We start from the raw sequence: 14,225 nt of genomic DNA, 5'->3' as shown, positions 1-14,225 counted from the left end.
CAATAACAGATGGAGACTAACTGGTGAGCTCAAAGTTTGGTGATAATTCAAGATTTTCTAATAATAATGTTTATGATGTGAAAAAGTCTGCACTCAAGTGTCTGGTATACATTAATATGTTATTGAATATGTTTAAGACAGAACAAACTTTTTGTCTTTGTTAATGTCCATTAAAATGTGGCATTCCAAGAAGGTGAGAAGTTAATTTTTGGTGATGGCTTCTGGAAGTAGATGGAATAAATAGTCCTCAGGGTGTTTGATTACCAGAGAGAAGGCTACTGAGGGAATAAGTTTAACTGCATTACTCTGGAAATCTCAAGTGAAAAAACTTTAAAAATGAGAAATTCAGGAAATACTATTTCAAACAAAACACTGACTTGCCATTACTTTTGCCTGGCAGAGAAGTGGAATAATTTATCTCAAAGGAGATAGCATTTTGTTGAGGAAAATATTCTGATGGACTTTTTTTTTCAATAAATGATACCCCACCTATCTTAAAAGATAGGATAAAAAGAGAGAGAGAAAACTAAGCTGCACTACATACGAAATTAATTGGAATTTGGGAACTGGTCACTGATAGCTCATTGGTGATTGGAGAGGGCTGAGCAATTTGGCAAGAGGCTGGCAAGAAGCCTAGGAAGAAAAGACAGCCATGCAGACATCCAGGTGGAGTCTATAGCTGAGTTACTTTTAAGAGTACTGGTGATTAATATTCAGTTTTCAGCATTTCCTATTCTCAGCTGTGCTGAAACCATTCACTTCTACTTTTAAAGCTTTGGTTAAGATCTGCCCAGAGATGTGTTGGGTGTTGGGAGATAGCGGAGCAGTACTTAGCCTGGTTCAAAGCAGTACAGAAAGAGGATGCTGGTTATGGAGCCAGGACAGCTAATTTAGGGCAGGTTGCCCAATGACTGACCCTGGAGAACATCAGCCTCCCCTTGGAAATCCTCAAAGGTTTCAGGAAGAGTGTGGAGGACATGGATAGAGGCTTGAGCCATTTCATTTGGATAGCAAAGAAAAGGGAAATATCAGGCTCCTGATTACTTTTAGCCATGTTGAGACAGATGGATGAACAGAACAATGACAACATATCTATCCATCCGTCCACCTACTCATCCATCCATCCATCCATCCATAGGTCCATTGATCCAATCATTCATCATTAAGTAATAGGAGCCTACTGTATGTGAATCACTACATTATAAGAGACACAGTTTCTTCTGTGCAGATTCTAAGAATTAAGGTATACACAAAGCAGATTAAAGAAATAAAACCCAAAGCTTCCAGGATGAGATTGACTTTATATGGGTCTTGGTGAATAACATACATTTGAATAAGTAAAAAGGAGGGATTGCAACATGGATACCCTGGGAAGTCACTCTCCCCAGGCTCTGTCTAAATGGCATAGGGGAGCATAGGGCTGCATCCCAGGTTGTGCAGTTCTTTGCCACAAGTTAGAGATGAAGCTGGGCCTGGTGTCTGCCTGCATTTTCCTACAGCTTCTGAGTCTTGTGGACAATGACAGAGGGGACAAATCATGCAGGAAATGTGTCTTGTATAAAATAAAACTTTAAAAGAAAGAATTAAAGGAAGAATAACAGAGCAACTCTTTTTATTTAGATACTATTTTGAAATTTATCATGCAATTTCATATAAAATATCTATCATTACAACTACTCATTATTATTCCCACCTCTCAGAAGAGAAAAACTGAAGTTCATAGTTTGAGTGACTTGTTCCAAAAACATAAAATTAGACCATGTGAGTAACTCAATAATCGGAGTAATGGTTATTATTAGTTTTCTCTCAGATACAAACATATTCTTTGACTTGCTCATCATTTTAATTAAAAGTACAGACTGGGCACAGTGGCTCACCCCTGTAATCCCAGCACTTTGGGAGGCCGAGGTGGGTGGATCACAAGGCCAAGAGTTTGAGACCATCCTGGCCAACGTGGTGAAACTCCATCTCTACTAAAAATACAAAAATTAGCTGGGTATGGTGGCATGCACCTGTAGTCCCAGCTATTTGGGAGGCTGAGGCTGGAGAATCGCTTGAATCTGAGAGGTGGAGGTTGCAATGAGCCGAGATTGGGCCACTTGTACTCCAGCCTGAACAACAGAGCAAGACTCCATCTCCAAAAAAGAAAAAAAACTACAGGACCTATAAACCAATAAAAGATAGAAATGAGGAAAGATTAGTGATGAAATCATTCATTCTTCATCTGAATAGCCAATTCCCCATTTATATGATACAATTCTCAAAAATGTTGTAGTCATGTCATTTTTCTGGGATGAGAAATTACTTTGGAAAGTATTTGGGTTTTGCCAAATGCATCTGTTGCATACCACCTGTGCTTATTCCTATCCTAAAGTTATGAGCAGCAATAAAGAAATACAAACTATAGTCTCTGCCACAAAGAAGCTTCTCATCTTCTATGTAGAACTTTTCCCCTTTCATGAAAGAACTGTAATAACTTTGGCTTTTACCTAAGACCTCAAACATGGGAACATTTTATCAAGTTAAAATAAGCAATTTCTAACATTACATTAATGACAAGAGGATGAGTTATCAAGAAAAAAAGTAGGCATGTTCTTTCCCTACTCCCATTCTGGGTAGAAGTTAGCATTGTATCTCCAAATGTGCAAGTTGCCCTTACTCCCCTGTCTGTAGGGGAAATACTTTATCCTCCTTATCCTACTCTCCTTAGAGACCTTGAGTCATTAAGTTGGGTAAGGAGAGACACAGCTTTGACGACTTGGAGATGAAGATGTAGGAACAACTGGAACCACAGGAAAGACGGATTCCTTAGAATTCCTCCAGCACAGAGGAGCCATAGGCTTTCCAGCAATGGCACATTCCTCTCCAGTGAGGAACTGCAGTGGGGTGCTGGGAGGGATACACTGGACACATGCATCACACTGGCCTCAAAGGCAGCAATGAGCTTCTGCCTGGGAGTGACCACAGCCAGTTTTGCTGGCTGCTGAGAAGGACCCCTCTGCAGCCTCCTGGAGCAGCTGCCTGAGTGTTGCTGGAATACCAGCACTTGACTAAAGGGACGACGGAAATAATGGTGACTCTAAGGAGGGAACTGTCCCTCAATTTTTCTCACAGCACACATACAAAATCAGTATCTTTGTAAAGGGCTAATGAAATGTTTCACCAGTCAGATATGTGGGTGCTCAGGGCAAATTTAATTTCATCAAGACTAGAAACTCCACATGTGCCATTTCTTGCCTTTAACTGTTGTGAGGTAGAAGTTGCCCATATTGATAGGCGGCTGAATCTCATGAATCACAGATTTCATATTTGGGGATTTGCCTACTTGCTCAGATTAATTTCTCATCCCAAAATCGATACTGGGGGCATGTTTGCAATTACTCATGTACATGGTCAGATCAGTGAAAACTTTGAGTTCTCACACTCACATTTCTAGCTGGATCGAATAAGATGACACTCCCACTTCTTGTTTCAGCTTTCTTATTGTAAACATGTGTCCTTTACATGGTCTATTTAGTACCATATTTTTTACATTTTTCTGCTTCTTGTTGATTATTTTGCTGTTTAAAATGGCTCCCAAACATACTGCTGAAGTGCTGTGTAGTGTTCCTACCTGCAAGAAGGCTGGTATGTACCTAATGGAGAAAATACATGTTAGATAAGCATCATTTAGGAATGAGTTATAATGCTATCAGCTATGTGTTCAATATTAATGAATCAACAACATATATTAAATAAGGTGTCTTTAAACAGAAACACACACGAAACAAGGTTATGTATTAACTGGCTGACAAAGGTGTTGTAAACAGAAGCTTGCAGGAACCTAACCCTCTATTTCCCCTAAGAGCAATCACTTGGCATTTGCTAATTCAGTGTTTGTGGACTTCATAAGTATCATGAATAATAAGAATCTACTATATTTATATATTCTTTGACTCAACCTATTATGTGCAAAACATTCTACTAAGCATCAAAATGAAAATTGGCAATAAATTCTGCAATTTCTGCCAGATCCTACTAACATGCTGCAACCATACCACCCCAGAACAAAATTCAACACAGGTTCTCTCTCACTCAGGAAGTCTTTTGGGCCTCATGATTATTTCTGGAAGTAAAGGAAATAGTTATAAGGCAATGTCATTTATACAAAAGCTCCTAACAAGAACCCTGAGGACAGCTCTGGGGATGTTTGTAGTGTGGCTTCAGTGTATTTGTGGTCAGTGCTTCCTGTTATAAACACAGGACTCTGGCTTTCCAGGGGACTTTGTAACCATCTGATCCTGGATGAGACTTGGCATGTTGCATCCCAGCACAAGATTTTATGTAAACAGGTTGTAAAATAATCAGCTTGACCCTTTCCAAATATAGGCAATGTTAACAAACAAATGAAGTGCACACAACCTATGCCTAGGAGAATGTTGGTTTTGCACCTGTATAAATTGAAAACTGACAAGTTTACAAAGTGAATGTGGCTAATGATGACTAATACTTTATTTATAAGGGTGGAGTAAAAAAAATCAGCCATTTGCTCTGGGGCCAACTTTAAATTCAGGAGCATTTTAAATCCAAATTTAATATTTTGTCACAGTTTTGTAATTATGTTATCAAAGAAGCAATCGAAATCCTCAGCTGAGCCTCATGGGTAATTGGGTTGAGCTCTTCATATTTCCAAGACTTGGTAGCAAAATTATAGCTAAACAGTGAGGAAGTAGTCTAGAAGGTAAGCACCAGAAGGATGAGAATTTTTAGCTGTATTGCTCATCACTACGTCCCTGGAGCCTAGAACGGAGCTTGGCATAGGGGAGGTACTCCATAAATACTTGTTAAACTAGGTCCATTCAACACTTTAATATGTTGTGATATAACTAGTGCTAATGTGTCTGGATATAGGGCATCATGTATCTCTGTCCCACTTCTTGTACCTATGTTATATCCCTCCCCAGCCCAATCTTTCCCAATCTCCACCCTTGCCTCTAAGCAGTCAGTGCTTTCAACCCCAGAAGAAACCAATGGAAGAAGCAGAAGCTCCACTGCTGTGCAGAAAGTCACCAAGCACCTGTTCAGTCCCATGACTCAGGCCTCTACTCTCAGCGGTCCTGCTCCTGATCACTTCCAGAGGAGAGGTCATTATTTCAGAGCAACCACACCTCTACCATGTAGAGGACTGATCATTTATTTACAGACAATTGGTAGTATTTTGCATAAGGATCTTGGCTTGTTTTAGCAAGGATGTCTTTGAGGTGATGGAGTTGTTAATTTTGTGGCTGCTAATGATATTTTTTAAATTCATAAATTTTTCTTATTTATATTTACCCACCCAGAAGCCAAATTTCTCTCCAGAATTTTTGGGAGGCATTAGGCAGAGTATTTGGGATTAGAACTCATGTTGTTCTATGCAGTTTTTCTCCAACCCCTATTTCAAGGATTCCTCCTTATAAATGAGTTTGTCTAAGTCTCTGTTTCTTGTCATACATTTTTGTGAATTGTGTCTCTCCCAAATTCCCATGTTAAAGCCCTAACCCCTAATGTGACTGTATTTGGAGATAATCCTTTAGGAGGTAACTGAAATTAAGTGAGGTCATAAAGGTAGAACCCCAATCCCACAGGGCTGGTGCCTTGTAAGAAGAGGAATGAACATCAGAGCTCTCTCTTTCTGCAATGTGAAGAGAGGAATGAACATTAGAGCTCTCTCTTTTTGCAGTGTGAAGACACAGCAAGAAGGCAACTCTCTACAAGCTAAGAAGAGAACCCTCACCAGAAATCAAGTTGACTGGCACTTGTACTTCTCCACCTCCAGAATTGTGAGAAATAAATTTCTGTTAAGTTACCCAGTCTGTGGAATTTTGTTATGGCAAACCCAGCTGATTTAAAACAAAAGGATTTTCTACTTTCTATGTAATTCAATAAGTTTACAGATTATCACAGCATTAAAAGTTACAACCTATATGTCCTAAGAGCATTAAAGCACACACAAGTCCTCTCATCTGCCATAAGATCTTATCTGTAGACCTCTCACACTCACCTTCAATTACAAAACCTCCAATTGTTGCAACGTTCTCACCCAGACAAGACCTTGCATATGCTCATTGGCAAGTTTTCTTGGCTGCAGCATGGGGCCTTGCTCTTGATTTCTCCTTGCCATTCTCTAGCAATCTTCACAATGCATCCTCCAGAATTCACAGCCTGCAGTTGTCTCCTTCATGTTTCCTTACAGATTCCAATGCAGTAGAAGCACTAGCATCTTTGAGGGTTCAAATGGCAGGCACCATGTTCTCTGGAATTCTCAGTCCACCTAATCACACCTCATCTTACTTTATCTCCTTAATCACCTTCCATCCCACAGGACTCAGACATGGATTCATACTGAATTGGGCCAGAGGCAGATACAAATCTGAGTCACAGCATTTATGCTTTCTCCACAAGAAAACCTTATCTCTCCAAGAGCCAGACTATTTTTCTGATTCTGTCTTCCATTAGGTTAAGTTCTCTCTTAAGAGTTTCCTCATTTCTCCCTGCGACATTTAGTTTCATGTCTGGAGGTTACCAAATGTTCAAATGATATATTGTTATGACCTTAGTTCATGCCTTTGATTCACACACACACAATATGTTTTAATATATATAATCGTTTTTATGATTATAAAGGACTATTCAATTCGTGTGGCAAAGTTGTAAAACAGAAAAAATATAAAGAAAACCTAAAAAATTAGAACCCTATCTCTGTTCTCCAATATTATATAATTTTATCATTACCTATTTCAGTATGTGTCTCTACAATGTAATAAGGATCACTTGAGGTCAGGAGTTCAAGACCAGCCTGGCCAACATGGTGAAACCCCATCTCTACAAAAAATACAAAAATTAGCCAGATGCGGTGGTGCACCTGTAGGCCCAGGTATTCCGGAGGCTGAGGCAGGAGGATTGCTTGAACCCAGGAGGGAGAGGTTGCAGTCAGCTGAAATTGCACCACTGCACTCCAATCTGGGCAATGGAGCAAGACTCTGCCCCCTCCCCCCAAAATTAACCAAATTGTAATTGTATTATTCAATATCCAGTTAGTGTTTAAATATCGTCAATTGTTTTGTAATCTTTTACAGTATGTTTGCTTGAATCGAGATCCTAATAATGTTCTTAGGTTATAATTGGTTGTATTTCTCCAAGTCTTTCTTAATTTATAAGCTTTTGTATGCATTAGTAGTTCTCCCTTACAATGTATTTGTTGAAGAAACCAGATTATTTGTCTGTCATAGTTTCCCAAAACTTGGATTTTGATAAATTAAGTTTTCAGCATATCATTTAACACATTCTGCTGTCCCCTGTATTTCCTGTAAATTTGCAGTTTGACCTAATAATCTGTGGTCTGCAGCCCCCAATTTATGAATATAATTCAGGGACACACTTTGGGGAAAAAATGACATTTATTTTTACTAACTTCCAACTAAAATTTAGTATGCTCTTCAATTAAAACATTAAGCAACAAACAACAGTAATTTTAATAGTATATCTGACTTTGCTATCAGTAGAAATTATAGCTATTTTCATGTCATATTCCAGCTGTGGCAAGATATACCCAAATATTGTTTCATCTTACCATGACTTCAAAATTATTGCAGCTTTTGGGCCTGCCTTTAGATCTTATTATTGAATGTGTTGGTGAAGAAGCCCCAACATAGTGTGTGTGTGTGTGTGTGTGTGTGTGTATCATGTACATAAGTATGTACACACACACACACACATATTTTTTTCTATTATTTGAGTAACTGTATTTAACATAATCGAGTTTAGTTACTGACATGGTTTGACTCTGTGTTCCCACACCCAAATCTCATCTCAAATTGTAATCCCCATAATTCCCAGGTGTCGAGGGAGGGACCTGGTAGGAGGTGATTGGATCATGTGGGCAGTTTCCCCCATGGTGTTCTCATGATTTGAGTGAGTTCACATGAGATCTGATGGTTTTACAGTGTTTGGTAGTTCCTCCCTCTCTCTCTTTCTTTCTTGCTACCTTGTGAAGAAGGTACTTGCTTCTGCTTCAACTTCTGTCATGATCGTAAGTTTCCTGAGGCCTCCCCAGTCAGACAGAACTGTGAGTCAGTGAAACCTCCTCCCTTTATAAATTACCCAGTTTCAGGTATTCCTTTCAGCAGTGTAAAACTAGATTAATACACTTATCAACTTTTGTATTTTAATTTATGTCTTTTAATTATTTTTATCAAAAGGAGTTTAATTGGACTCACTAGCCTGCCCAAGCCATTTGGGGCACAAAAGAGTGAAAAATCCCTGAGTCTTGATCCTATGGGAGTTCTAATTTTTGTCTAAAACACTTTATAGGAAGTATTGTGCAGCAATATTGTGGAGATGCATATAATGTCTTGTTTCTCTTTTTTTTTTTTGTAATATTAGTAAGCACTGATGATCATTGCCCAATACATTAATGGTTACAAAATGATGATAATGTAATTTTATATATAGTTTAAATGCTTCCTTAAAAGTAAACCTTCTAATCAACTATCTGATGACTTTGAGATGAATTTCAGATGGAAAGCAAAATAAATGCTTGATCCTTCCCTTTCACTTTTCCTTTTTCAAAACAATGAGTTGACTCCATAGAATCCTCCAAAGCGGGAGGATTTCTTCAAAAATTTCAGTGAATTTTTGTTTTCTTCTGTTTTGTTTTCAATATCATTGTGAACTTATAGATGCAAATACAGTTTTGTGTGTTTTACTTGTTTGTACCTATTATTCTTAGTGATGCTAAAATGCCCCTTGTTTGGCCAGTGAAATCTCTTGAAGTTGTCTCCTGAGTCCTTTTAACATGACTACTATCCTTGATAGCATCATTGCTATCCAGAATGACAAAATGCTCCAGATCCATGTTGTTTATGTTCTACTCCAAGCATGAAATCGTGTTCTGTTTATTTCAGTATGATATTTAGAAACCACAGTCTCTGTGTTAGAAGTACCACTACCAGTTGCTACTGTGTAGACATTACTTCTAGTACTTTCTATCATACAGAACTGGAAGATCATTTAAGAGAAAATACAACAATAATTTGGTCAATAGAATACTTTACCCTGTAGGCACACATAATACAGTCACAGAAAAATAGTATCAATATTATCATCACTAACATACTTACTTAAAACAGTTTAACATTCTTTTGCATTCTTTTTGTTCTCAAACAGTATCCCCTAGGGACAAACAAATACGTTCTTGAGTTTTAACATCATTTGAAATAATTCCTATTCATATATTTAGGCTACCAACTCAAAAACAAGTTAGGTTTTTTTCTTTAGATTTTTAATGATTACTTTTTAAAAACCTTTTTTCCTATAAATGTGTAAAAATATTTTTAAGTTTCCAAAAGTCCCATTAACAAAACAAGATATAGTCACATAAGCCAAGCTCATATGCAGCCACCTCTGCCTTGTTTGCTTACTTTCCTTATAGATAAAAACCTTTTAAAGTTTATTCTCTCATCAATTTTCTTAAATATAATTATTCAAATATGTATATATATTAGCATTTCCCCTTTCTTTGATAAATGGTTGTATAACATAAATACTTTCTCCTCTTTGCTTTTTTCCTTGAGACTGTTTCAAAGCAGTTTTGTAGAGATTGTTTAATCCTCTTTACAGCTGCATAGTATTTTATTGCGTGGATTTACCAATTGTTTATTTAACCAGATCCCTCTTGATGAGTATTTGGTTTCTTTCTGATCTTTTACTATCACAATTGGACTATAGTGAATATAGAATGCATCTGGGTGACATTTATCTTTTCACATCTGCCAGTGTGTCTTTATGATAGAGTTTTAAAAGTGAGTAAATGTGAGTTGGCTAGATATTGCCAAATTCCCTTCCTCATATGTGGTATCATTTTGCTTCCCACTAGCAGTGTAAGAGAGTTTCTGCTCTCCCACAACTTTGCCAACTGAGTATATTTCCCGAACTTCTGGATTTTTGCCAATATGGTATGTGAGAAATGGTCAGGATATTATATTTTGCTTTTCTCTTATTAGGAGCAAGGCTGAGCATATTATAATTAAAAGCCATTTGCTTTTCTTTTTTAAGAAACAGTCTGTTCAGATCCCTAGCCCATTTATCTACCAAGTTGCAGTCTTTTTCTTCTCTATTTTTAGAAGCTCTTTATATATTAGACATGTTCAACCTTTGTGATAAAAGTTGCAGTTTTCCCATTTGTCATTTTTCTTTACATTTCTTAGAATATTTTTTCCTTGCAAATGTATTTTTTAATGCCATCAAGTTTAACTTTTTCCTTAATGCTTCTGGATTTTGATAAGTAGTTGAGACAGTTTTCCTCATCCTAGCTACTGGAGGAAAATATCCATGTCTTCTCTTCAAACATGTATAGTTTCATTTATTTCACATTTAGATCTCCGAGTCTTTTGGAATTTATCCTGGCTTACAATGTGAGAAATGGATCCAATTTTATCTTTTTCCATATGGCTATTCACTTATCCCAACACCACTTATTTAAAAGTCCATCTTTTTACCACCAATTTGAAATGTCACCTTTATTGTGTATTAAATTTTCATATGCAATTGGGTCTATTTCTGGAGATTGTATTCATTGATCTATCTATTCATGTGCATACATCCTTCTGTATTAATTATAAAGGCTTTATAATGTATTTAAATAGCTGGTATAGCCAACCCCTCCCAACCTCATTGCCCTTCTTTTGCAAGAATTCCTCACTACCCTAGCTTATTTTTTCTTCTAAATGGTATTTTTGAATGACATTAAATTTATACATTAACTAAAGGAGAACTGACTCTTATCTATCCACGAAACTGGTATGGCTTTCCATTTCTTCAAGTCAACATTTCCATTTTTCAGGAGTGTTTTTAGTTTTCTTCGCATAGATTTTGTACCATTTTTGTTTCTTTTTATGCCTAAGTTTATCATTATTACTATCTTAAATAAATCTTCCATATATCCTCTAACTACTTTTGGTTTGTACGTATGAAGGTTGTTTATGACGATTTTTTTTTCCCCTCTACTACTTTACTAAATTCTTCTATCATTTGTGGTACTTTTTCCATTGAGTTTTTTGGGATTTCCAGATATATACATGTCTTCTGCTACTAGATATGTTTTTACTCTTCCTTTCTATTTCTTATGTATGACAGATTTTATCCTATTTGATTTTTACTAAACACTCTATAAGCATTGCCCAAAAACATTAAATGGTCTTTGAAGCACAATTTTAATGGCTGCATGTATTTTACTATTTGGATACACCACAACTCATGTAGTCATTTCCAACTGGAAATTCAGGTTTCCTCTTTTTACTGTTATAAATAATGATGCAATGAACATTTTTATGTTTAAATATGTTTGTGCTTCTTTCTGATTAGATCTTTAGTGAATATTTGTAGAAGAGGAGTCACTATATCAAATAGTTTGCCAATTTTTAAGAGTTTTAAAATATATAATTGACAAAATTCCCTCCAGAACAGATGAACCAATGTACACTTGAACGAACTAGCAAGTTACGTCTTCCTTCACTACATCCTCACAAATCTAGGTATTTAAAGAGTTAACGACAGCTCAGTAGGCAAACAATGCCTCATTGTTATATGACAGGTTTGTGGAGCAATTTCAGCTCAATGTGGGTATATCCATGAAACAATTGTATCAGAGAAAGGGAGTATGAAGGAATACAGCCAGTACATTCTACTTATATGGACACAATGGCAGTATTTTTCGTGTGGGATGTTACTACTTTTCTCATTAGACTAACCAGACATTGGTTAGTCTAACAGACATCTCTGTGTGGCAGCCATTCAGGTGCTGGTTCTTCTAAGGAATGATGTATTCTTTTTGGCCTTTTAGAGCTCCTCTTGACACATTTCCCTGCTCTGGGAAATCATGCTTAATCTCAATCTCCATATCGCCTCTCAGTCTCCATCACTGGAACCATCTCACCAACTGGCCAGGCTTTCTGAGCATCTGAATACTAGCTACCATTTCTGGTGTCCTCTTGACTAGCCAGAATTGTGTACATCCTTGGGGTTACCAGCTGGCGGAAGTGCAGGCTGCTCCTCGGCCACCCCATCTTGTAACTTTCTTGCAGTTCTCTTCCCTAGTTGGATAGGCACAGCAGCAGATCAGAAAGCCCGTTACTCCGGAAGCAGAGTTCTAACCAGGGAAGTGCGCACCAGTCTGCAACTTCAACCTCAATGGGTGACTATTTGTGAAGCTCCTCTGCTGGGGGAGAGTGGGCAGCCTCTCCCTGGCCCATTGGGAAAGAGAGTGACCTTGGGCGAGTAACACTTTCACATTGCCTGACCACTCCCGAGGCTGATCCTGTCCCTCATGCCTCCTTTCCAGTCCTCGGCTTATATAATGATGGTGCAGGGTTGGGGTCTGGCTGTTCTTTTACACGTCGAGCACTTAGCACCTGTTGTTTTTGGCTGTGGGCCTAGTGCTGACTCCAGAGCAGCAGTAGAAGCCCCCTCCACATCCTACTATGCTTGTTTTTATTTCTATTTCTTTGCTTAGTAGTAAGATTGGATGCTTTTCACATGTTTACTGATAATCATATTTCCTCCTTTATGAATTGCCTGTTTATGGTTTGTGCTTTATTCTTTATTTTCTTCCTCTCTATCTAGTGAAGCTTTCTTCTTGGGAAATAGGCTCACTGAGTTTTCTAGGCTGCATAGCTTTATAGCCCCGCTGGTTCTGAGTTTAACACAATTGCTTTCCAATTGCAGCTTCTGCCTTTAGGGTGTCAGTATTAATATTCAAGATACAATGAGCTAAGAAAGAGGATACACGGATCTGCTATTTGATATTCAGCATCTGGTTTATAAACGTATGCTAAATATGCACAAACAGGAATATCCATATTTACATGTATGCATGACCACCGATTATGTAAAGATATGACATGATGTACAAAATCAGCTTTTGCCTCCCATTAAATTTTTCCGAAGCCTCTTCTCAGTCATTCATTCAACCTAATAACAACGATCTTAATCAGAGAATCGATTTATAACTTTACCAGGTGGCAAAAGGCTTTTCCAAGTGACCTCTTGGGGATCCCTTCTGGCTATCTTCTGGAAAATAGGAGATTAAAAACATGTGTGTTCCCACAGAGCTGCATTCTGAAGATGTTTCCTCTCCTAGTCCTGCCCCTTGTAAGTTATATAAGACCGTGGAAATCAACAAAGAGCAATTCATGCCTTGACTGGGGTTATTGTTGTTGTTTTTAAGGACAGACTTAAAATTGAGAGAGCAACTCAAATGCAAGCAGTTTGTACGTACTGTCAAGCTCACAGCAAATTCACTTCTGACTTTTCTGCGAAGGATAGACGTGGATAAAAATTCTCAGTATTTTATGAGTCTATGAACTCTTGGGAATGGAAATAAAATAGATTTAATTTAATATCCTAACATCTTAAGCCATCAGCGCTTAACCAGGAAGCTGGACCTGAACTGTGGGAGGACTAGGAGAAAGCTCCCAGGGCTTGCAGCACTAGTGTGTGTGGCATTTTGATGTTACTATGGGGATTGCTATAGTAACAATTCCACTCACCCTTCATTTATTAAGTTATTTCATTGTGGAACCAAAAGGTAAACCAAACATTCAAAGAAACAATAGCCTTTAAAGAGATTTTGCTGTTTCTACAGCCATGCCAAATGTTTCAATGAAAGTACTTTGAGTGGAAAAGACAATATTGGCAGATAATTTAATACAATTGCAGAAATGAGATTCCTCAAGGTTTCCTCTGAGACTGAAAAAATAACAGCTGATCTATGTCATAATACAGTGTCGAATCTGAGAATTTACCAGCCCTGAGACTCAACCCTCTGAGGCAATAGTGGAATTATCCTTACTCTCCCATACCCACCCTTGTTCTTTTATTCCTTCATTCCTTTAGAAAACAGCCTCTTTCCCCCCCAACCCCCACCATAAACAGAATGGGAAAAATTAAGCTGACCAAGAAAAAAAAATGACCTTAATCCTGATGAGTTTAAAGGCTTTAAGTCCAACATCCCACCGCTGGGGCCTCAGTAGGCCTACAGTTAGAATAGGGAGGAGGAGAAATAGGGAGCTTTGGGAGGGAAATTGAGGTGGAATTTTCCTTCCCTATCGTTGGATCCTGTGTTCCTGGTCCTTTGAGGGTCTCTGCCAAGCTGGGTGGATTCTCCTGAAAAATATTTACAGACTCTCCGAAAGTGAAAAAAAAGTGGG

General features: G+C 37.8%; 1 non-coding gene across 1 annotated transcript; it reads left to right on the top strand.

The window, feature by feature from the left end:
- The first annotated feature begins 1,353 nt into the window (after positions 1-1,353).
- On the top strand, positions 1,354-1,552 carry LOC118147046 (small nucleolar RNA SNORA73 family). The gene has a single exon (XR_004733219.1). It is a non-coding gene; the product is annotated as a small nucleolar RNA SNORA73 family (small nucleolar RNA).
- Positions 1,553-14,225: the final 12,673 nt, after the last annotated feature.

Source organism: Callithrix jacchus, chromosome 13, assembly GCF_049354715.1.
Source record: "Callithrix jacchus isolate 240 chromosome 13, calJac240_pri, whole genome shotgun sequence".
Taxonomy (NCBI): Eukaryota; Metazoa; Chordata; class Mammalia; order Primates; family Cebidae; genus Callithrix; species Callithrix jacchus.
This window is presented reverse-complemented; position numbering and strand designations above follow the sequence as displayed.